The sequence below is a fragment of the Antrostomus carolinensis genome, unplaced genomic scaffold (genome assembly GCF_000700745.2).
Source record: "Antrostomus carolinensis isolate BGI_N321 unplaced genomic scaffold, ASM70074v2 scaffold4705, whole genome shotgun sequence".
Lineage (NCBI taxonomy): Eukaryota > Metazoa > Chordata > Aves > Caprimulgiformes > Caprimulgidae > Antrostomus > Antrostomus carolinensis.
In genome coordinates this window covers 96557-104416 of record NW_010316961.1, presented here as the reverse complement: position 1 = coordinate 104416, position 7860 = coordinate 96557, and the positions used below count along the sequence as shown (strand labels likewise).

General features: G+C 42.5%; 1 protein-coding gene across 1 annotated transcript in view; it reads left to right on the top strand.

The window, feature by feature from the left end:
- The first annotated feature begins 4624 nt into the window (after positions 1-4624).
- NGEF (neuronal guanine nucleotide exchange factor) overlaps positions 4625-7860 on the top strand; it is a 20179-nt gene continuing 16943 nt past the window's right edge. The window contains exon 1 of the mRNA XM_010168401.2: positions 4625-4898. The gene's annotated coding sequence lies outside the window, so the exon portion shown is untranslated. The remainder of the gene's footprint in view (positions 4899-7860) is intronic.

Here is a 7860-nt window from a genome sequence, read left to right as displayed (position 1 = left end):
CGTCTCCTGCCTCCCTAAAACCCCAAACCAGCAGCGTTTAGCGATCGAAACCCGGACCTGACCCCACGCGGGACGGGCAGGAGGGGGCCGCAGTGAGGGGTTGTCTTGCGGGAACCCAACTCTCAGTCCTTGCTGGGAAAACCTGTCGCTGTTGGTGTAAAACACAGTAACCACGGCCTTAGCGGTGGCATTTCGCCGTCTTTAGGGGCATCAGGTTTGCACGCTGCCTAGCAGGAGATTTAACGCTGTCACTGGGCGCCTTTACCTCCATTCATAAGTAACGATTACTTCTTGTAATTACGAAGCAGTTAATCGTTAAGGCTACAGCCAACTTTCTGCTAAAATCTGATTTTCCATACTCGGAAAGGCATAAAACTAAAGTACTGGGTCAACACCAACACAGAGTCTGTGTTACGGACCTGAGCTGCACGCACCGGGGTCAGCGTGTATTTGTAGCAGGCACTGGTGTAGCATTTACATCAGAGGAGTAAGTTATTTTATCATTTGTGGTCTCTTTATAAAGGCAGAGTTGAGTTTATCTGGGTGGCTGTGGAGGAGGGGAGTGATCTTGTGGTATCTTTCAATATTTTTTCCTGGGGGATGCAAAGAGGACCTTCACAACTTGTTTCTTGGTTTCCCACATCTGAATTGTGGCATTCATCAGAGAGATTTGGGCAACTGCAAAGTTAACCCCCATCCTGAGGCAGGTTTTATGGTGAGAAGATAGAAGCTTCCTTTTTTAAACAGTTCTGTTAAATTTCAGGAGGTGAACCTGCAACATACTTGAATTTAGAGAGCAGAAATGTAGCACTTTGCATGGGAAAATCGGATAAATAACTCTCATGAGCAGCAGGGAGAACCTCTCTGGCAGGAACAAGGAGGCTTCTCACACTGTCACTGGGACAGGAGAGCGGCTGCAGTGTGGTATCAGATCGTGGCGGGCAGGGCTGATTCTTGCGGCACCTGATGCCACTGGGACAGTTCTGGGGAGAGAGGCTGGTGTGAAACCAGCAACAGTCTGCCTGTGTCTGTCAAACAAAACAGCTGATTTCGGGGCCTTCTGGAGGAAAGCGATGAAGAATTTGCATGGAAGTTGTCAGATCTGTTACTTGCTTTTGGCCGTGTAGGTACTAATCTCCCAAGGCAGATGTGTCAATACATTGTCACTTTACTGGGACTGTGCCGCTAAGAGGGATGATTAAAAATACTAAAACTAGCAGGACTTCAAAGCAGCCCCATTGCTATATTCGTCTATATTTTTATGTGCTGTATATCAGAGGGAAGCCGTGCAATAGCTCTGCATGCATCAGTGTAACTGCAAGTAGGTCTGTTGCACCTTTATGGAGGAGACAGGGTTTTGACAACTAAAGATGCTACACGAATCCGTGACAGAGAGGTCATTTCAAATGGCAGGAGCACACTCGCTCCCTTCCCTCCCTCCTGCCTTTGAGGCATTAATGGACTTTTTGCCTGAATCTGGAGCAGAGAATTTCAGAGAAAACGTCTCTGTACCTCCTGAGATTTTACATAGCTTTCAATGTAATAACATTTACTTTTACAGCACTGAAAACTCTCTAAGGCGAGCATTTTCCACAATTAGTAACTAGTTTTTCAGTTCCCCTCCCAGTTTTTGAGAGAGCTGGGAAGGGGACTGTGACAGCAAGATTAAATGGAATAAACACAAAGGGAAAAGTCTATTATGTACTATACAAACTATGTAAACACCCCTTAGGAAGATCAGCCTTAATCACTTAAGTCAACAGGCAACACCAAACCCATGCTCTGCCCACGTGGTTAACCTTTAGCCAGGTCACAGTAGGGACAGTTTGGACATTAAGCAATGGATAGAGCTCGTACAAGTCTCTGACATTTTGTTCTTGTTCACTTACTAAATGTAAGCATTTACTAAATCATCATATCTTCTGAGTCACATTCAACTACTGATCTCAGCTTCTTTCTACATATTCAGTCAGTTCCCAGATGTATTGCTTTCCTCTCAACATGTCAAAGCCCTGTTCCCTGACCTTGCATCTGTTACACCACTCGTCCTGTGAGCCATGACCATCTCCTGATTGCTCCAGAGTAGCCTTTTGCATGGCTTTTCTCCCTCTCTCTCTCATCTAAGCCTTTGATTTACCCATTGTAACTTCTTTTCCGACATACGGATGGACCTTTTACACCAAGAGAGTGAGGATATCTTCTATCCTTGCTAGCACAAACCTCTTTGTTTCTTCCTATCCTTCTGCCTAAACATCTACCTGTATTTTGTCTTTCTTCTGGTATCAACTTTCTGCTTCCTCCCCATGTTGTTGTCTGTGGTAGAGCTTCAGCCAGTCTCTCTTCAGCTCCCTGCTCAAAATGAGTTACCTTGCTGTCATTTCCAAACGAGTTCTGGTGGTAGATGCCTTTAGTCAATCAGATCTCCCCAAGTTCATATTTGCTTTTACCTGCCACTGAAGGCTCCGCTGGTCTTATCTGTTTGGTTGTTCAGAAAGGGAACCTGGAAACAAAATCAAGTTTCAGTCTGGATTTTATTTCCTTAAAAGCAAGGGAGAAATTTGTCTTGAGGATCTTTTTTTAAAGATCTAGATCTGCACAAGGGACGCTAAATCATCCTTACACAAAACATCCTTAATTGTCTCTGATTTGCAGGGCAGAGCACCACCGCAACATGGCTGTACAATCAGACACTGCAAGTATAATCATCTCCAGTATGAGCAAAATAGATAGATTATGCTTCAGTATGTTTTTTCAGTATATTTTCCCTTGAGTCAAGCACTGACCACGCTGCTGCAGGGTGTTGCTTCCCAGCTTGTTTTGCTCTCTGGTGCATAGTTCAGTGGGGCAGCAAGCACCCAGTGCCCTGCTGCAACCAAGCCTTCAAGCACAGGCTGAGCTTACAGATCAGTACCACTGAAAACAGCTCTGATTTAACAGGCTCTCTGCACCATTCCTGAAGGAGCCTTTCTGCCCCACTGCATGCTCAGCACCCTCGCTGATGCTGAACAATAGGCAGAAATGCTTAGGAAAGCCACATAAGCCTAGTTGATGCAAAGAGAAATTATATAAGTAGCAGTAGCAGCAGCATGCAAAACTTCAGGGGAAGTCTCCTCTCTTCAGTTATCGTGTAGGAAGCTAACAGAAGACTGTATGGTTTCCTAGGCACAGCTACCCTTATTGCTATTTTAATCCGATGTTGAATGTCTTTCCAGGGAGAACAGATAACAGGATACACTCACAGACTGCAGCACTGCTGTCCTTGTCCCTGCGCTTTTCCCCAGCATATTTCTGATACAGTTTTAACAGCGACTGGTACAAAGCCTTGTGAAAACTGGTCCAGAGATTTAATAGGCAGTAACATCTATGTTTCTGGCCTCCCTAGACAAACTCCTGACCCAGTTGTCTCTCACCTTATTACACACAGAATCTGCTTCTGAGATCAAATATTGTGAGTACATGTGACCAGATAGATTTAACCCTTAACGATTCAGAGACATTACGTAGAGTTTGGGGGTTTTTTAACATCAAGGACTTTTCTCTTAATTCATTCATGTTACACTTTTCAATTCAAGTATAATCTAAGGGAGATAATGTAAATTGCACTCCTTCAATTTGAGTAAGTGAAGAGAGTGACTCTGAGCAGGCTCATGCTCTTTTCTCTTTTCATATCTTCTAAATTAAATTTTATATTCAAGCAATTAATATTCTGGGTCCTACAGATGGCTCAGAAAGGTAAGTGGGACAGTTAGGAAGCCCTAGGAGAGACAAAAGATCTTCTAAAGATGGACAAAGAATTTCAGGATTCCTACCTTTTTCATGCTGTCAGTTGAAATCAGGAGTGGGGGCAAATTCTGTGCAATTTCATCTGCTCCTGAATTTAGTAATTGAAACTCAGAAGACATCTGGTGTGATTGATGTGCTGCAAGATGGAGTGAAGTCACGGCCTTTTTTTTAGTGCTGTGGCATTCAGGTACCTTTTGAATGTTAATTTAGTATCTTCAATCATCATAGAAACTGAGAAGGAAAACAGAAGGAAATTAAGCAACATGTCCAGGGCTAACCACAAAGTAAACACCAAAACAAACTAGCAACTGTAGCTTCTTGTCCCAATGCTTCACCTGTCTAATGCCTTAAGAGCAGTTCAGTGTTTCCTCCTTAAAAGATTTTCATATCCATCAAATTGCTCCTTTAAAGTAGTTTTGGTGTGTGCAGTATTACTTCACCAGCCACATACTTATACATACCTATCCATCTATATAACTTGTAACTTAATAATATTGCAGAGAAAATCAAGGTTTTAAAGATTTTTTTAAAAGCCTGGCAAATAACAAACTGCTTCCTTTCTGTCTTCTGATTGATCATGGATTCATCTGACTGTGTTACTAAATGTTTTGTGAGAGCAGATTGTTGACAACACTTTAGATTTAGACATGGCCTTCCATTTATAGTTTCCACTCCTGGCTGAAATAGGAATGCTGTCACTTGCTTTTTTGCTCAGCACAGAAGGGATCTCTCTCACCTCGGCTCAGGTGAACTAATGCAAGGCAAATAACCTTTCTCACTATACATTTCTCCTCTTTTGTTCAGCTGTAACCTCTCGGACCTGTTAATGTTGCTTCCTAGGACTCTTGTACCAGGAATATCGAGATAAATCTACACGCCAGGAGATTGAAACCAGACGACTGCAGGATTCACAGACAGACCCTGAGGAAAGTTCACCCAGTGAGGAAACCCCATCGGAAGCAGAACCTTCAAGTACAACTGAAAGCAAAGCTCCGCCACAAATCAGTTTGCTGAGGAACTCCAACTCCAGGTTCAACTTATGGCAGGATCTTCCGGAGATCCGGAGCAGCGGGGTCCTCAGCATCCTCCAGCCAGATGAGATTAAGCTGCAGGAGGTAATGCAGGAAGGTGGAGTGTTTCTTAACTGGGTTGCTGCTTAAAAGAGTGAGAGTGATTTAAGTCAGATGATCAAGATTTAAAAATGAAAAGGTTCATAGCAGTCACCGACAAGCCTTGCCCTGCTGAGTACTTTTCTGTGTTGCAGTGATTAGCACCACTTACTATTTTTTTGAAACTACAGATGTTGTTCTATATGCTGTTGCTGCTGGACGTTTCTGTAGCAAAAAAAGAAGTTCTTTTCCCTTTTCTGATTCAGTGTTAGGAGTGATTTACAAAGGAAGGGAGGGATCATGAAGAGGCTTTTGCAATAGAGCTTTTAGTTCCCAGTGCACATTAATCCTTTCCTGAAGCTACTAGCAGGATGCATACTTTCCACCAGAAATCTTAGGATAATTCAACTATTAACTGTAACCTGTTTTAAATATGAAGGCATTAACAGAAAGGGAAGAGATGGAGATTGATAAGCTTCCTTATTTTTAAATGTTGTTACAGTAAAAAATAACAACAGATATATCTGCATTTTAGCCACGCGGTGCATACATCACTGTTTAAGAGTCATATGCTATTAATTTATAGGACTGCATCGAACAGTGAAAGGAGTAGATGGGGGTAGCTGCTGCAATTAATGAAAACATCAGCTGCACAACAATTTACAACCAGTTGCTATTTTAGATAGCATGGGGAGTGCGAGTGCTCTTTGACAATGCATAGCACTGCATTTGTAGCCAGCAGTAGAGGTGGACAAGCCTTGTTTAGTGCGTGGTGTGTGTTGTAATACAAGCAATGGACCTTCAAGGGCTAGATCCTGTGAGTCCTACTATACTCCTGCGCCAGGATTGCTTCTGGTGAGACCGGTGGCAGTGTATCTGTTCAGTCCTGGCTCTTGAGATTGTACCCAGAGTGCTGAAGAACATCTCAGGGTGTGAGCAGTTCCTCCTAAGTTTACTTGGATTTGCACAATCAACGTTTATGAATCCCTTGTGTATGCAGTGCCAGCCTGGTCCTGGCCAAGGCTGTAGCTTCACCATCACATTGGAAAGGCTCATCTTGTGAGCTGCAGGGGTGCGATGGGCTGGGCTGTGTTACTTACACCCTTAGTGGAAGGGACCACTGTTCATAGAGGGGAGCTTGGGCTGGCAAGCACAGGCTGTTAGCGTGTCAGGGTTATGGCTGAAGGGGACTGAAGTGATTTGTTGCTTTTCCGTGTTCTTCTGTACTGGTTGTTTCCATATCAGATTTGTTCTGTTTACCTGGCAAAATACGGTACTTCTAACTGCCAGCTTTACAAACATAGTCTGGCATCTGAAAAATTACGAGCTTTTCTTTCTCTTTCTGCTTCAAAATGAAGTCTTTTACAAAGAAGCATTTGCATAAAAGTTTGTGTTATAGATTTCAAAATCTACCGTTTCTGTTATGTTCATTACCTGTAGGTGTTTAAGGAAAAAAATCTCAGTGCTGCTGAGCCCCAGTATTAAGTGTGCTGAATTTTCTTTTCTCTGCTTAAATAACAAGAGAAATAAAGCAGATGGAGATGGGACAGTGCTGCCTTAAAGAAGTGCTGTGCTTTCCCCTGATGTTAGTTTATCAGAGCTGAAATTTTCTTCCTGTTTGTTCTGGGATTAGCACAGTAAGAGATTATAAAATTGCTCAAAGCCAGAAAGCTGTGAAATTGGCTGAACATTGAATAGATAAAGTGGAGAATTTGCTTTGTGAGGAAAAGTCAAGGACAGAAAACAAGGAGGGCTGGAGAAATCACTGAAGCAATTAAAGACACAATGTTGATTTCAGCCTTGCTATAAGCAAGCACTGCTTGCTCCTGGAGTGCTGGAACTGTACTCATGTTGGATATAAATTGGGAGTGTGAGCTGTACATGAGGGCTTGATTAAATGAATGTGAAGTGTCCAGCTTCATGAAGGAGGACTGGAGGAATTTACCTGAAGTACAGGGCAACAGAAATTCTGGCATAAATGTCTTAAGGACAAAATCATACCTTTCTGACCCATTTTATCTTCAAAGTGGTGGTAAACATAGGGACTAGAAGGTCTTGTAGGTGTTCAGCCAGAAGAGGTTGAACAAGAGTATTATTTAGACCACAGGGAGAAATGCCAATACCCGAATGGAAAGAAAGTTGAAGCAAACACCCTTGTTGACAGCTGAGGAAGGCAACACAACCATAGCTGTGATGGAGCAGGGCTTAAACAGTCAGATAAAAACTTGCTCATTTGCCGTGATCTGCAAAATGAAAGAGACAGGAACAAGAAGAATCTGGTCTTCTTTATTGGCGATGATGGAAAATGACTAAGCAGGTTATCAATACAAGATAAAAAACAAGACACAGGTGTCTTTCAAGCATCAAGTCAAGAAACTTGACTGGAAGAGCAATGGGTGCTTGAAAAAGTATCGTGGAAGGCAATTGGTCATTGTCCCCATTGGAACAAATGAGCCAGAAAATGGAGTTTCAGGAAGGAAACAAAACAAAACAAAACAAAAAAACCCCACCACATCCACCTCCCAACAATTTCAGAAAAAAAAAAAAAAAAGTTGCAGCATGGCCCATTAACCCTGGGAACTCAAACGGAATTCAAACAGCGGCAGCTTCTGCCACACCAGCCTTTTTCATCTGAAGGGAATGTCAGAGTAGCAAGATGTAAAAGAACAACTGGAAGTGTCACAAAAAATGTGGGTGCAAATGCAGAAAAAGGAAGAACAAAAGAAAAAGCAAAAGACATTACAGACTACAGAGGTCAGGGAAATATGAAAATTATGTGCTACTGAAATAATTATCAGAAATGACTAAGGCATTGGTAGGGTCGTTTTAATTATCCAGACATCTGTTGAGCATCAAACACAGCAAAACATTAATCACCAAGGGCTGTCTTTAACTATATAGAAGTTTAATGATGCAAAAGGAACAAGCCAAAAGAAATGCTGCTTGGGTTCTGACATAGAGTCAATGT